Raw genomic sequence first — 16,321 nt, 5'->3', positions numbered from 1 at the left:
GTGTATATATATCTTGGTCTATATGTAACCGATGTGAAATGGCTAGTTAGTTAGCGGTGGTGCGCGCTAATAGCGTTTCAAGCGGGTGACGTCACTCGCTCTGAGACCTGAAGTAGTTGTTCCCCTTGCTCTGCAAGGGCTGTGGCTTTTGTGGCGCGATGGATAATGATTTACATTTACATTTAAGTCATTTAGCAGACGCTCTTATCCAGAGCGACTTACAAATTGGTGCATTCACCTTATAATATCCAGTGGAACAACCACTTTACAATAGTGCGATGCTTCGTGGGGTGTGAGTTGTTGATGTGTGCAGAGGGTCCCTGGTTCAAGCCCAGGTTGGGGCGAAGAGAGGGACGGAACCTACACTGTTACATATATTTTTTTGTATTTTAATTTCTATTATTATTGTCATTATAGTGTTTTGTGGTTGAGGGGTGGGGGGAGGTTGATGGGGATGATGGAGGTGCTGGGCGTGTCCTATTGTGGGCTGATGGGATGGTGGAGGTGAAGGGACCTATTGGGGAGGGGATTCTTCATGGAGGCACATTCAGTCATAGTTTTGTTTATGATATTATTATACATTTATTTATTGTTGTTTGTCTATTATTATAACCGTTTACTGTGATTATGGATATGCACTCATGTTGACTTATATATTTGAACGTTCTTTTTCGCCCAGAGTACACATTTTAGATTTATTATTGTTATTATTATTTTATTATTACTACTGTACCTACATTCTTAATACCTAAGACAGAAAAAGTGTACTTTTTGTTGTTGTTGGAAAAGCCATAAGAGGGAAAAGCAGGATGGGATGGGGGATTGAGGGATGGGTAGAGAGAACAGTAGAGGGCTCTGAAAACTATTATTTCTGAAATAACCACTTCCTAATGTGACTAGACTCTAATACTTCCTGTGGCACATCAGAGGGCATGATAGGTCACCAAAAATGATTATGACGTGTGCCAGGCCTTGCAGTCCCAAGATAGAATTCCAACAGGCCCTTCCCTGTGGCTCAGTTGGTAGAGCATGGTATTTGCTACGCCAGCATGGTGTGTGCTACGCCAGCATGGTGTGTGCAATGCCAGGTTTGTGGGTTCGATTGCCACAGGGGGCCAGTACGAAAAAAATTAAATTACATGAAATGTTTGAAATGTATGCATTCACTACTGTAAGTCGCTCTGGATATGAGCATCTGCTAAATGACTAAAATGTAAAATAGCCTTGCTGAAATCCCCCCCCCCCCCCTTCTAATTTCCTTAATTTTGTGGCTAGAGTCAAATACTTTCTATAGAACAAACTTCACATCAGGATAGGCAACCGAAATGAATAATTAATAGACTAATACACTTGAAACAAATAGCCAAACCGAAAACTGCAGACATTACTAGTGCCTCCCCACGATCAAACCGTCATGAAAAATAAAATGAAACGCAGCCTGACGTGATCAGAAACTTCAACTAGCAAGCAAGTCGCAGCAATGAAGAATTCGGCACAACACCGAAGCCAAAATAGAAAATAAATTTTACTACACTGCGTTACCCACTCCAGTCAGCAGATGGCGGAAGAAGAATTGAGTGCGTGCGCGTTCACGCGAAGGGGGGCTTTTACCCCCAAGCCATAAGACTCCCGAACAGGTAATCAAATGGCTACCCGGAGTATTTGCATTGTGCCGCCCCCCCCAACCCCTCTTTTACGCTGCTGCTACTCTCTGTTTATCATATATGTATGTCACTTTAACTACACATTCATGTATGTATATACTACCTCAATTAGCCCGACTAACCGGTGCCTGTATATAGCCTCCCTACTGTTATAGCCTCGCTACTGTTATAGCCTCTCTACTGTTTATAGCCTCTCTACTGTTATAGCCTCTCTACTGTTGTAGCCTCTCCCATGTATATAGCCTCTCTTCTGTATATAGCCTCGCTACTGTATATAGCCTCTCTACTGTTATAGCATCTCTACTGTATATAGCCTCTCTACTGTATATAGTCTCTCTACTGTTATTTTTCACTGTCTTTTTACTGTTGTTTTTATTTCTTTACTTATGTATTGTTCACCTAATAGCTATTTTTTACTTAAAAAATTGCACTGTTGGTTAGAGCCTGTAAGTAAGCATTTCACTGTAAGGTCTACACCGGTTTATTCGGCGCATGTGACAAATGCACTTTGATTTGATTGTATTAGACAATGTAAACACACTAATAGACCAGGAGGAATAATACCCATTTTATGCAGGAATGTAACAACATAATTACACCGTTACACTAGCATACAAACTCGGTAGTACAGAGTAGATACTTCATATGACTTGGGAATATTGCATTGTGGGTAGTTTAGAAGGTATCCCAAAATAAATTAATAAATATGTAATAACACAAAAACATAACTGTTTGTACTTACAGGTAACCAGATCGTGAATACAACTACGTTACTAAGTCTTTAACCACACTGTGTTGTTACACTGGTGAGTAAAAACTAACGCTTCCTACACTTTAACTTGTTGTCTGAAAATAAAATAAACATTTTACTCAACTGCGTTACCCATTCCAGTCAGCAGATGGCGGTGTGGGAATTTAAGGTAATGCTGTTGGTGTGACGTGTAATGTAGTGGACGGAACGCTTCTTTCAACAGCAACAACAGTTATTCAGCCACCTCGGTAGCTTGCTAGACAAAATAGCCGAACCAATTAAACTCTTTAGTGTATATTAGCTACTGTGTTTTAAACCCACTTCGGTCGTCTAGTTAGTCATCAGATTTAATTTCATATTTACGGTGTTGTCGTTATTAGTCAGGTAGCGGGCTGGTTAAGATAGCATTAGCCTAACTAGCTAACATCTCCGACCATGAGTTCACTAAACTACTCTCCTGATAAAGAAGTGAAGATCTGCTGGACGGAGAAAGAAGCTCTCGTCAAAGAGGAGAAGGAAGAGGAGGATATCACAGTAAAACAAGAAGTAGAGGGTGAGGCCATTACTGTGAAAGAAGAAAAAGACGCGTTCAGAGTGAAAGAAGAGGATGTTACAGTAAAAGAGGAAGAAGAGGCCTTCAGAGTGAAGGAAGAGGAGGATGTTACAGTGAAACAAGAGGAGGATGCATTTTTTGGAGTGAAAGAGAGGGAGAGGGGGACTGTCGCATCGAAAAAGGAAGAAGAGGAGGAAACTGGATATCTGGGCTCGGTTTCCCAAAGGCATGTTAAGGCGTCCAATGGTTCTAACTATGAACGGACCCTGGTTAATACTAGTAAGTACTGTCTTAAAAACAGAGGCACAAACTCTGCAGTTGTTGAACTGATGTGTGGTGTTAAAGGGGAAATCTGCAATTGCTACATCAATATTTAAATGTTTTATTATTTATTTATAGACATTGATATCCTCCTGAATCCTGCTTACAAGCAAAAATGAAAGCAGAAAGCACCAGTGACTTGATCAATAAGAAACAGAAACAAAATGGCAGCCCAGAGACCTGAGCTGTGTTAGAATACTCATACTAACCGCACTATTTGTGATGTGAATTGTGAGTTGAGTATATAGTATGCTTATTGGTCATAGTATGGATATAGTTAGTATGCCAAAAGTTCCCGGATGTCGTACTACATTCAACAAAATACAAAGTATATATGCAGAGGACACTATTTCTGTGCTTTTAGGGCCCATAATGCAATTCTTCTGGAAATGGGCGTGGCTTCAACTATTTTCAGATTTGAAGAAAATGGCGGAAAATATGCAGCCAAAATCCGACGAGAGAGCGGATACAAATGAATTCATTGCTTTAACTAATTATGACAAATGTTAAGAAAATGTTGAGCAATGTAATGACTTTTCAAATAAGTTACGTTACACATTACGTTAGCTACGCTATCCTTACAAACCGCATAGCATATCTTTACAGCAGTATGTACCAGTATGTCAGCTAGCTACCTAGTTGGCTACTGTCAAAGGAATTTTCTATCCCAATGATAATAATTAACAATCAATAAGCCTTGACTAATTCCCAAGGTTTGTAAGACAATGGGTTAATAATTAGGCAAAGACTCAGCATCTGCAAAAGGTTAATTCGGCTTTATTCAGAGAAAGTTCTGAGGTCCAAATAACAAAGACATTTTATAGTTCCCTCCCTGCTAACGCACATACATTTTCACAAACACTAGATATATGAAACACTCCTCGGATTTCTCACAACCGTTAATCACTATCCAGCGCTGTCTGTGCTCTCCCCCCGAGATTAGAGAAACCTTGGAAGTACCTCCCGGTTTTCTCCAAAGTCTCTCCAAGTTTCTAGGTCGGGTAAAACAGATGCCTACTGTTCTCTTATGTCCCTGCTATAACCACACACGCACACATTTTGTCCTGGCCCTCTACTAGACCTTATGTGACTAACCATTCAGTACCTTAATTATTCATTATCCATGCTACATAACCTGTTAGGGCTAGGGGGCAGTATTTACACCGCCGGATAAAAAACGTACCCGATTTAATCTGGTTACCACTCCTACCCAGTAACTAGAATATGCATATACTTATTACAAATGGATAGAAAACACCCTAAAGTTTCTAAAACTGTTTGAATGGTGTCTGTGAGTATAACAGAACTCATTTGGCAGGCAAAAACCTGAGAAGGTTTCATGCAGGAAGTGGCCTGTCTGACAAGGTGTCGTTCTTCTTGTCTCTGTTTATTGAAGAGTGAGGATCTTAGCTGTCCCGTGACACTTCCTACGGCTGCCATAGGCTCTCAGAATCGTGGCTTTGCAGGCTCTGGCTGAAAAAAAGTAGCGCGTTTGGGTAGTGGCTGGTTACAGTACTGTGAGACTCAGGCTCGTGCCCGCGTCGACCGAAAGCTGTGTTTTCTTTCCTCTGTTTAGCTAAATGGACATTCCCGGTCGGAATATTATCGCTTTTTTACGAGAAAAATGGCATAAAAATGGATTTTAAACAGCGGTTGACATGCTTCGAAGTACGGTAATGGAATATTTAGATTTTTCTTTGTCACGAATTGCGCCATGCGCGCGACCCTGATTTACCATTTCAGATAGTGTCTGGGATGCACGAACAAAACGCCGCTATTCGGATATAACGATGGATTATTTTGGACCAAACCAACATTTGTTATTGAAGTAGCAGTCCTGGGAGTGCATTCTGACGAAGACAACAAAAGGTAATCAAACTTTTATAATAGTAAATCTGATATTGGTGAGTGCTAAACTTGCCGGGTGTCTAAATAGCTAGCCCGTGATGCCTGGGCTATGTACTTAGAATATTGCAAAATGTGCTTTCACCAAAAAGCTATTTTAAAATCGGACATATCGAGTGCATAGAGGAGTTCTGTATCTATAATTCTTAAAATAATTGTTATGCTTTTTGTGAACGTTTATCGTGAGTAATTTAGTAAATTGTTAGCGAATTCCCGGAAGTTTGCGGGGGGTATGCTAGTTCTGAACGTCACATGCTAATGTAAAAAGCTGTTTTTTTATATAAATATGAACTTGATTGAACAAAACATGCATGTATTGTATAACATAATGTCCTAGGGTTGTCATCTGATGAAGATCATCAAAGGTTAGTGCTGCATTTAGCTGTCTTCTGGGTTTTTTTGACATTATATGCTAGCTTGAAAAATGGGTGTCTGATTCTTTCTGGCTTGGTACTCTGCTGACATAATCTAATGTTTTGCTTTCGTTGTAAAGCCTTTTTGAAATCGGACAGTGTGGTTAGATTAACGAGAGTCTTGTCTTTAAATAGCTGTAAAATAGTCATATCTTTGAGAAATTGAAGTAATAGCATTTCAAAGGTTTTGAAAATCGCGCCACAGGATTCAACTGGCTGTTACGTAGGTGGGACGAATTCGTCCCGCCTAGCCCAGAGAGGATAACTACTAATTCATAATGGATTATTGATTCATTTACCTTTATTAGATAATTCTCTTATCAGCTACTTATACATCAAACTTGCCAGTATATTAACTATATTCTAACTAACTACCCAACTTGACTTGATTATTAACGTCATTCTTAGCCAAGGGGTCGTGTGCATTCTCAATGGACATTGTTAATTTGGGTGCGTTCATAAATTCGCTCTGGCTCTCTACTCCGATTTCAGAGCACTCTTGTCTGAGTACCAGAGCGCAGAATAACTGATGAATTTACTGACGCTCAACACCCGTTGAATATGGCCGGTGTCAGTAAACGTCTGCAAAAAAGCTCAATTTAAATTGTTGCCAGCAGCACAGTTATTCACCAACGCTCTGGATAACATGAAAACCGCCTAACCAGCTCTGCTAGGGCAAGTAAAATGGTAAGAGTGAGGTTCTCTCTCATTTGTGTCTAGCAAGCTATCCAACCTTAGCCAGTTAGCTTGGGTGCTTTACTGTCATTGTGAGGTCAGAACGCTTGGCTCGACCCTACTCCTCAGCCATATAGTATTTGTTTACAAACAGTGGCCTTATACGTGCTCATGTTTTGGTTTCTGATGGGGTTACACAGTTGAAACATACATTTCATACATTTCATTTCATGCATTTTTATTTTTTTTGCATTCTGACATAGGTGTTCCTTTTGTCCACGTGGGAAAAGGCAGTGTGGAGTGCAATAGAGATTGCATCATCTGTGGATCTGTTAGGGCGGTATGCAAATTGGAGTGGGTCTCGGGTTTCTGGGATAATGGTGTTGATGTTAGCCGTGGCCAGCCTTTCAAAGCACTTCATGGCTACAGACGTGAGTGCTACGGGTCGGTAGTCATTTAGGCAGGTTACCTTAGTGTTCTTGGGCACAGGGACTATGGTGGTCTGCTTAAAACATGTTGGTATTACAGACTCAGACAGGGAGTGGTTGAAAATATCAGTGAAGACACTTGCAGGTTGGTCAGCGCATGCTCGCAGTACACATCCTGGTAATCCGTCTGGCCCTGCGGCCTTGTGAATGTTGACCTGTTTAAAGGTCTTACTCACATCGGCTGCGTAGGGCGTGATCACACAGTCTTCTGGAACAGCTGGTTCTCTCATGCATGTTTTAGTGTTATTTGCCTTAGTTTATCTCATCTTGTAGGCTCGTGTCACTGGGCATCTATCGGCTGTGCTTCCCTTTGTAGTCTGTAATGGTTTGCAAGCCCTGCCACATCCAATGAGTGTCAGAGCCTTTGTAATACGATTTGATCTTAGTCCTGTATTGACACTTTGCCTGTTTGATGGTTCGTCGGAGGGCATAGCGGGATTTCTTATAAGCTTCCGGGTTAGAGTCCCGGTCCTTGAAAGCGGCAGCTCTAGCCTTTAGCTCAGTGTGGATGTTGCCTGTAATCCATGGCTTCTGGTTGGCGTATGTACGTACGGTCACTGTGGGGACGATGTCATCGATGCACTTATTGATGAAGCCAATGACTGTTGTGGTGTACTCCTGAATGCCATCGGAGGAATCCCGGAACATATTCCAGTCTGCTAGCAGTCCTGTAGCTTAGCATCTGCTTCATCTGACCACTTTCTTATTGATCAAGTCACTGGTGCTTCCTGCTTTAATTTTTGCTTGTATGCAGGGTTCAGGAGGATAGAATTATGGTCAGATTTGCCAAATGGAGGGCGAGGGAGAGCTTTCTATGTGTCTCTGTGTGTGGAGTAAAGGTGGTCCAGAGTTGTTTTCCCTCTGGTTGCACATTTAACATGCTGATAGAAATTTGGTAAGACGGATTTAAGTTTCCATGCATTAAAGTCCCCAGCTAATAGGAACACTGCCTCTGGGTGAGCGTTTTCCTGTTTGTTTTTGGCGGAATACAGCTCATTCAATGCGGTCTTAGTGCCAGCCTCAGTCTGTGTTGGTATGTAAACAGCTACGAAAAATACAGATAAACTTTCTAGGTAGATAGTGTGGTCTACAGCTTATCATGAGATACTCTACCTCAGGCGAGCAATAGCTCGAGACTTCCTTAGATATCGTGCACCAGCTGTTATTTACAAAATACATAGTGCGCCGTCCCTTGTCTTACCAGACGCCGCTGTTCTATCCTGCCTGTGCAGCGTATAACCAGCCAGCTGTATGTTGATAATGTCATCGTTTAGCCACGACTCCGTGAAGCATAAGATATTACAGTTTTGAATGTTCCGTTGGTAGTTTAGTCTTCCGAGTAGGTCATCAATTTTATTTTCCAAAGATTGCACGTTTGCAAGCAGAATGGAAGGAAGTGGGGGTTTATTCAATCGCCTACGAATTCTCAGAAGGCAGCCTGTCCTTTGGCCCCTATTTCTCCACCTTCGCTTCACGCAATTGACGGGGATCTGGGCCTGTTCCCGAGAAAGCAGTACATCGTTCACGTCGGACTCGTTAAAGGAAAAAAAGGATTCTGCCAGTCCGTGGTGAGTAATCGCAGTTCTGATGTCTTGAAGTTCTTTTCGGTCATAAGAGACGGTAGCGACAACATTATGTACAAAATAAGCAAAAAATAAATAAGTTCCTAACAATGCAAAGAAACGATAAAAAAAAAAACACACAATTGGTTGGGAATAAGTAAAAAGTCAGCCTTGCTCTCTGGCGCCATCTTAAAGACAGTTATGCCGTGCGCCACGTTGGATCCAACCTCCCTAAACAAATTGATGTTTATAATGTGTTAGTGTCTACTTGATTTCCAGTAGGGTCTCGTTAGTCTGTTTGAACACAGAGATACTTAGCTCATAATATGTAGAGAATTGTTCCTTGATGTATAAACTATTGTTCAACACACAGAGCTATTTTCCTTTATTCAGGACATTTAGAATGACAACACATTACAGAGTAGCCTAGTGGGATTATTCACAAAATTATCTGGTGATCAGGTTATGAAATGTCATGACAAATACATTTTAGTTTCCTTGTTTCACCTGAAATATTAAATTAGTCCTAGGTCTATGTTGTTGTTAGGTGAAGTTATTGGTCCTACAGTAGGTCAATCAACAAATGTTTTTATAAAGCCCTTTTTACATCAGCTGATATCATAAAATGCTATACAGAAATCCAGCCTAAAAACTCCCTAGAAAGGCAGGAACCTAGGAAGAAACCTAGAGAGGAACCAGGCTATGACGGGTGGCCAGTCCTCTTCTGACTGTGCCGGGATGAGATTATAACAGTACATGGCCAAGATGTTCAAACGTTCATAGATGACCAGCAGGGTCAAATAATAATAATATCACAGTGGTTGTAGAGGGTGCAACAGGTCAGCACCTCAGTAGTAAATGTCAGTTGGCTTTTCATAGCTGAGCATTCAGAGTTAGAGACCGCAGGTGCGGTAGAGAGAGAGTTGAAAACAGCAGGTCCGGGACAAGGTAGCACGTCCGGTGAACAGGTCAGGGTTCCATAGCCGCAGGCAGAACAGTTGAAACTGGAGCAGCAGCACAACCAGGTGGACTGGGGACAGCAAGGAGTCATCAGGACAGGTATGTCTATATTGTTGTTAGGTGAAGTTATGGGTCCTACAGTAGGTCTATGTTGTTGTTAGGTGAAGTTATGGGTCAATTTGGCATACACAAAGTGTACAAACACTCCTTGTAAGGCCGATGGAAAAGCTAGCCAAAGAGCATTTTACTTCTTGATGTATAAAGCAGTTGATTTGCGGCAATAACACAAACATTATATTAAGCAGGAGATTCAAACGAGCCTTACAATTATAATCCAAAGTTGTAATATTCAGAACACATTGTGTAAAAACCAGAACCTTCGTCCAAAACTAGCGGTTTCCTCATTAACGTTGTCGGGGTAAGTTCCTTGTCCCTCTTTGGCTTTTTTTGTTTGTTGTACCTTTATTTAACAAGTCAGATAAGTACAAATTCTTATTTTCAATGACTGCCTAGGAACAGTGGGTTAACTGCCTTGTTCAGGGGCAGAACGACGTATTTTGTACCTTGTCAGCTCAGGGATTCCAACTTGCAACCTTTCGGTTACAAGTCCAACGCTCTAACCACTACGCTGCCGCCCCAGCTTATTGGTGAAATCAGCAGTCAGACAATATCTTCTTTAAGTAAACCAATCAAACCTTTATTTAATGTAATTGCAGACAGATGTTGACAACAGGAACATAAGGCATGTTTCTGAGTAAGTTCTGCTCCCCACCTAAAGGCCCAGCTGATTTTATACATGTGATCACTCCCTAGTGGAATGATCACCTATGTCAATGTATGTGTGTATCAATAAGCTGAGGTTACCTTATAAGGCAACCTAGTACAGTAGCTTCTCTGAATTTCTTAGAATTGTAAACTGTCACACAAGATCAAACTGTCAAAACCAGACAGTGGTTACTTCTCTTTATCTAGTTTCAGTCTGACTCAGACCCAGCCTGCAGCACACTCTCACAACAGCCAGAGCTTAACCACAAAGACTAATATAGATGGCTTGTGCAACGTATAGTGGCAGAGTTTAGGCACATAGCAACAGTATCTTATTATAAGGCCTGCAGCAAAACATATGGATCTTAAAGTCCCCTTAATCAATAATGGAGAGGGTCTTTGGGACCCACCCCCTACATTCCCCTCTCTGAGACTAATACGTCTCACAGGTTCAATCATAATATTCTCCTCTGAAATCAAACAGAGTTGGCAAAACCCCAGGATCCATTTGATCCCAGGGATGGTCTGCTAAAAGGAGAAACAACTCCTGAGTCCTGGAATGGTGGTGGGGTAAGTCTGTCTATATTCCCATTCCACCTGAGTCCTGGAATGGTGGTGGGGTGAGTCTGTCTATACTCCCATTCCTCCTGAGTCCTGGAATGGTGGTGGGGTGAGTCTGTCTATATTCCCATTCCTCCTGAGTCCTGGAATGGGGGTGGGGTGAGTTTTACTAAGATCAGAGGTCTGATCCATTTTGGCAGTCATATTCTCAGGAGTCAGGGAGGAGCAGAACACAATTACCAGGATCAATAATACCTAGTACGTTACAGTGTCCTTCTTCCTTCTCCAAAATATAATCTAAAGCCAACTCATGGCAGCCGACGACAGCTTTCGGATTTTGGACATCTAATGAGAGTTGGCTAAATCCTGGGATCGTTAAACTCATATGGGCCTGTAAATAATAGGTTCAATTATTCACCCACTTTCCCAGGACAGCCACACCCCAGGAGGGTATGACTGACATACCAAAAATCTCCCCTGGGCGTAGGACATGACCATAGTCTTCCTGATTGTCTGGGATGAGTCGTTTGGCACGTTTCAGTTCCCCAGAGTTGGTTTTACCTGTCTCATTGAAAAGGTCGGTGACCAGAATTCTTAACATGTACATTTCTGTTCTCCCCAAATAACAACATCCCCCCCCATCCAGGAGGTAAAGTGAGGTATCCCCTGTCACTGCATACCCACATCCATCCAAAATGTGCTCCCATGCCTTCCTCCATCCTGGAAAAGTTTACACCTGTCACCTGTTGCATTACCCATGTGCCAGATGTGTTCCCCTTTAATCCTATGTATGTCACTGCTTTCACCCATTTATTATTGTCCACATCCCCGTCCACAAAGGGAACCAGTAGGATTTGGAGAGCAATAAATACCCTGCATGTGTTTCTATGGTTGTGATTTTCTTGTTTCACAACCATAGTGTGTGATGGTGTCCTCGACATCTGATGACTCTTCTGGTTCTGTGGCTGAACCCTCTGTTGGTTCTTCTGGCCTTTGGTCTCGGCCCTCTGGCTGTGGTCTTCCCCGTTTCTCCTCTGGCTGTGGTCTTCCCCGTTTCTCCTCTGGCTGTGGTCTTCCCGTTTCTCCTCTGGCTGTGGTCTTCCCCGTTTCTCCTCTGGCTGTGGTCTTCCCCGTTTCTCCTCTGGCTGTGGTCTTCCCCGTTTCTCCTCTGGCTGTGGTCTTCCCCGTTTCTCCTCTGGCTGTGGTCTTCCCCGTTTCTCCTCTGGCTGTGGTCTTCCCCGTTTCTCCTCTGGCTGTGGTCTTCCCCGTTTCTCCTCTGGCTGTGGTCTTCCACGTTTCTCCTCTGGCTGTGGTCTTCCCCGTTTCTCCTCTGGCTGTGGTCTTCCCCGTTTCTCCTCTGGCTGTGGTCTTCCCCGTTTCCCCTCTGGCTGTGGTCTTCCCCGTTTCTCCTCTGGCTGTGGTCTTCCCCGTTTCTCCTCTGGCTGTGGTCTTCCCCGTTTCTCCTCTGGCTGTGGTCTTCCCCGTTTCCCCTCTGGCTGTGGTCTTCCCCGTTTCTCCTCTGGCTGTGGTCTTCCCCGTTTCCCCTCTGGCTGTGGTCTTCCCCGTTTCCCCTCTGGCTGTGGTCTTCCCCGTTTCTCCTCTGGCTGTGATCTTCCCCGTTTCTCCTCTGGCTGTGGTCTTCCCCGTTTCTCCTCTGGCTCTGACTGTTTTCTACAGGCGGCCATATGTCTAGGATCTTCCAGTCTGTTCCTTTGTGTGGAGTGAGTTGGGGTGGCGAGGGAAACTCCCTCCAGGAACTGTGCTTTCTTTTTTCATCCAATTTTAATGTTCTCATGCTGCTTGTTGCTGCTGTTGTGTCTTCCACCTCCTTCATCGGAGTCCCCTTGAGGATAATTGTGGTAGCATCTCCATTTTCTTCTGTCAGTGGTATGAGAGGGTAGATCTGTGTATAGTCACCTGGAGGTCCTCTGGGTTGATTTTCATACGGCGGCAAATAATTGTCAAATAATTTAACAGACATCAATTGTTGTACAACTTCATGGGTACGCTCTGGGCATCACCTTTTACCTCAAATAAACAGTGGATTACTGCTGTTGTGGGCCTTTAACCATCTGTCTGACTTTGTCGTTCACACAGGAGAGAGACGTGACTATCGTGGATCCTCTGGGGAGCCTCAACAACATCATGATGCTGATGAGGCAGAGAAGAGTCTCTCCAGATCAGAACTCCTCAAGAAACACCAGCAGAGACCCACAGGAAAGAAACCTCACTGCTGCTCTGACTGTGGGAAAAGATTCAACTCTGCAGTAAAACTTAAAATACATAAAAGAATTCACACTGGAGAGAAATCTTTTGGCTGTGATCAATGTGGGAAGAGTTTTACTGCATCTAGCCATCTGACTATACACCAGAGAACACACACAGGAGAGAAACCTCATAGCTGTGATCAATGTGGGAAGAGTTTTTCTCGGCCAGACAGCCTGATGGTACACCAGCGGACACACACAGGAGAGAAATCTTATAGCTGTGAACAATGTGGGAAGGGTTTTTCTACATCTGGCCAGCTTACTTTACACCAGAGAGTGCACACAGGAGAGAAACCTTATAGCTGTGATCAATGTGGGAAGAGTTTTACTACATCTGGCCCGCTGACTTTACACCAGAGAATGCACACAGGAGAGAAACCTTATAGCTGTGATCAATGTGGGAAGAGTTTTACTACATCTGGCCAGCTGACTTTACACCAGAGAACACACACAGGAGAGAAACCTTATTGCTGTGATCAATGTGGGAAGAGTTTTGCTAGATCTGACTTTACACCAGAGAACACACACAGGAGAGAAATCTTCTAGCTGTGATCAATGTGGGAAGAGTTTTAGTAGATCTGGCCATCTGACTTTACACCAGAGAATACACACAGGAGAGAAACCTTATAGCTGTCATCAATGTGGGAAGAAATACTCTGATAAAAGATGTCTGATTAAACATAAAAAAATACATGGAATCGTTTCATGATATCAATGAAATGAAATCTCACAATAATGTCACAATGTAGAATGTTTTTAACATGGTAGTAGGAGTATTTTAATGATGTCACAATGTAGAACCCTAAATGTTTGAACCCTGTTCTATTGATTTCAGCATGATATGGATATTAGCCTCAGGGGCAAAATCCAGGCTCTGAAATGGAAGAGTTACTATATATGAGATTAACAAAGAGTGACTAATAAAACATTTAAACAGTTGTGTTCAGCTTACCATGTTGGTGACCCACTTGAATCAAAATGCAGCACTTCAAAATATAGCTAGCTGTTTTTTACAAATTGTCCTCTAACCAGTGGTTTTTGCTGCGTTAGTTTTAACAGGACGTGCAACCTCATCTCCCTCCTCTCGCACAATTGATTTCAACATGATATTGATGAGTAATGACAAATAAGTGTTGCATTCCTTTGTTTAGTGACCCCTAAATTGAAATGCATCACTCCAAATGGTAGCTGATTGACTTCTGCAGGTTGTCCTCTAACCAGTGAGGTGAAAGATATCTCCCATTTCCATGTGTTTTTTAGTTGTGTTAGTTTCAACATCACGTACAACCTGATTTCCCCCCCCCCCCCCTAATCGATATCAGTGATTTATTGCTACTTGTCAAAACAACAGCGTTTCTGCAGTTTTAGAAGGTGCTTGTTTAAAAAAAATACAGGTAATATGATTATTGTGGCAGATGTTTGTGTTTATTGCACATTTTATGTTTAGGTTTTCAATTTATCCCAAACTGTTTCTGCATATTGGTTATTGATTTGGAAACTTGTAAAAAAAAAATGTGATTGGAAAGACATTGAAAAGAAGGCTATGCCCAACATCCAATATGCGTTCGGTTTAGTTGAATGTGAAAGTTGAAAATGTTGTTTTGGGTCGTTTTTTTTCAATGACTTTAAAACAACTTCATTTCAACGTACTTGCAGCCTATACACATGAACGCAGTATAATAACTTGGTCTATAATCAATTTTATCAACAATCCTACATCACTCCAGTATTTATTTACAACACTCAAGTGCTAATTGTCTTTATTCCACTACTGAAGAATCATGACTCAAATCACCTCATATTTCAAACATTCAGCCTGACAAAATATACATGTTTTATTATTTCATGCCTCACCATTAAGTTCATTATTGTCAATACATATTAACAAAGGGGTGTACATTTGGTTTTTATATTTCATATTTACAATTCATGAAATATTTAGTAATCATAATTATTTATCCAACCAACTGACAATTTTTGGGTACAATTATATTGACATTGTTGCCCTGCTTTTAGAATATCAGGGTTCATTCTCAGATGTGTCAACCCAAATGTACTAGAGCATGACATTGGGGACTGGGCCCCGATCCAACAACATGCCTATCTAGTGAACCCTGAAAAGTGAGAGAAGCTCTGCAGTGAGGTGGAAAGTTACTACGGATATTGCAGGAGTTAACTCTTGAAATCAGACATGTCTGTGGCAAGGACAACTTGGTTGCTGATTGTCTCAGGGGTGGGCAGTCAAAAATATTTGTGTTTTGCGTTTAGCCAGTGCGTTGCCATGGATCACAATTTATTTTGACTGCACGTTTTTCCGTATTGGAGATGAGTTTTGTTTGGGCTCGTTCCAAGGGGACGAGAGTTCTAGAAGCCAGTGAGTTTTAGGAAGACGAGAGTTCTAGAAGCTAGTGAAATTTTCAAAAAAATATATATACTTAGAAATGTGTTTTTTCTTGTTTTTAACTGTTGACATCCAGTAGACAACATGTTTATATTGTAGAAGGTGAAGCATTGTAGTTGATTATAATGAGGAATGGAAGTTGTGGTGGTAAGCATTCTCTTAAGGGGTGTCGAGTCGCGTCAATTCAAATCTGGTATTAGAACAAATTATTTGGCAAAGAGTAACTCAAGTTTTCTTTGTTCTATAATGACCCGGCTGGGTCATAAAGGGAAAAGAGACGGACTCTAGGTGTGCAGGTCAGAACACAGGTTTATTCCTAAACTGGGCTATTGTTCAGGCCACAGCCCACGCCACTAAATGCCGAACGTACACAATTATACCATGTCGAGTTAAGGGTCACTCCCATAGGAACAGATCAAGGCCCCGAACAGAAAAAAGAGAGAAGATGAGACAGTAATCCCTATTTATGCATTTCCAAATCCCGCGGGATTACCCATCATACCCCCCCAACCTTTCCCTCTGTCCTGACATATTTAACCCCTGCTAGTAGCCATGAGAACCATAACACACCCACAAACACAGAACACAATACCGGGTCGTTACATAGCCCCCCCCCCTTTCTAAACCCTAGCCCCTAGGGTTACACAACAAAATCCTTAAAACGACCCGGAGGTCGCATCAGTCTCTTGGGCCTCCCCGTGGCTCTCACCGGTGAACCCCCAGAACACTCATCTGCCCCAATGTCATTTCCAGCGCCCTCCGAAGAAGCAGCCCCCATCCCAGGCTCAGGTTGCACTAGAGTCTCCTCGTTAGACTGTTCTCGTGGGCTCACATCAGAGACCTCACTCCTATTTCCTACCGTTTTCCTCCCTCTGTAGGGTACCAATCGGTCCCGGTGGACCACCACCTTCCTGCTCCGTGGGGGGACCTCCACCCGGTACGTCACCTCCCCCACTCTATCACCAGACACGGCCCCACCCATGCACTGTCCAGCTTTGGGCACCGCCCCTTCTTGCGCGTGGGGTTGTGAAGCCA

General features: G+C 42.6%; 1 pseudogene; it reads left to right on the top strand.

The window, feature by feature from the left end:
- Positions 1-2,631: 2,631 nt before the first annotated feature.
- LOC123738754 (zinc finger protein 664-like) lies at positions 2,632-16,099 on the top strand (annotated as a pseudogene).
- Positions 16,100-16,321: the final 222 nt, after the last annotated feature.

This window comes from Salmo salar, chromosome ssa02, assembly GCF_905237065.1.
Source record: "Salmo salar chromosome ssa02, Ssal_v3.1, whole genome shotgun sequence".
In the NCBI taxonomy this organism is placed as follows: domain Eukaryota; kingdom Metazoa; phylum Chordata; class Actinopteri; order Salmoniformes; family Salmonidae; genus Salmo; species Salmo salar.
Note: the sequence above shows the minus strand (reverse complement) of the source record. Positions and strands in the feature narration are given on the sequence as shown.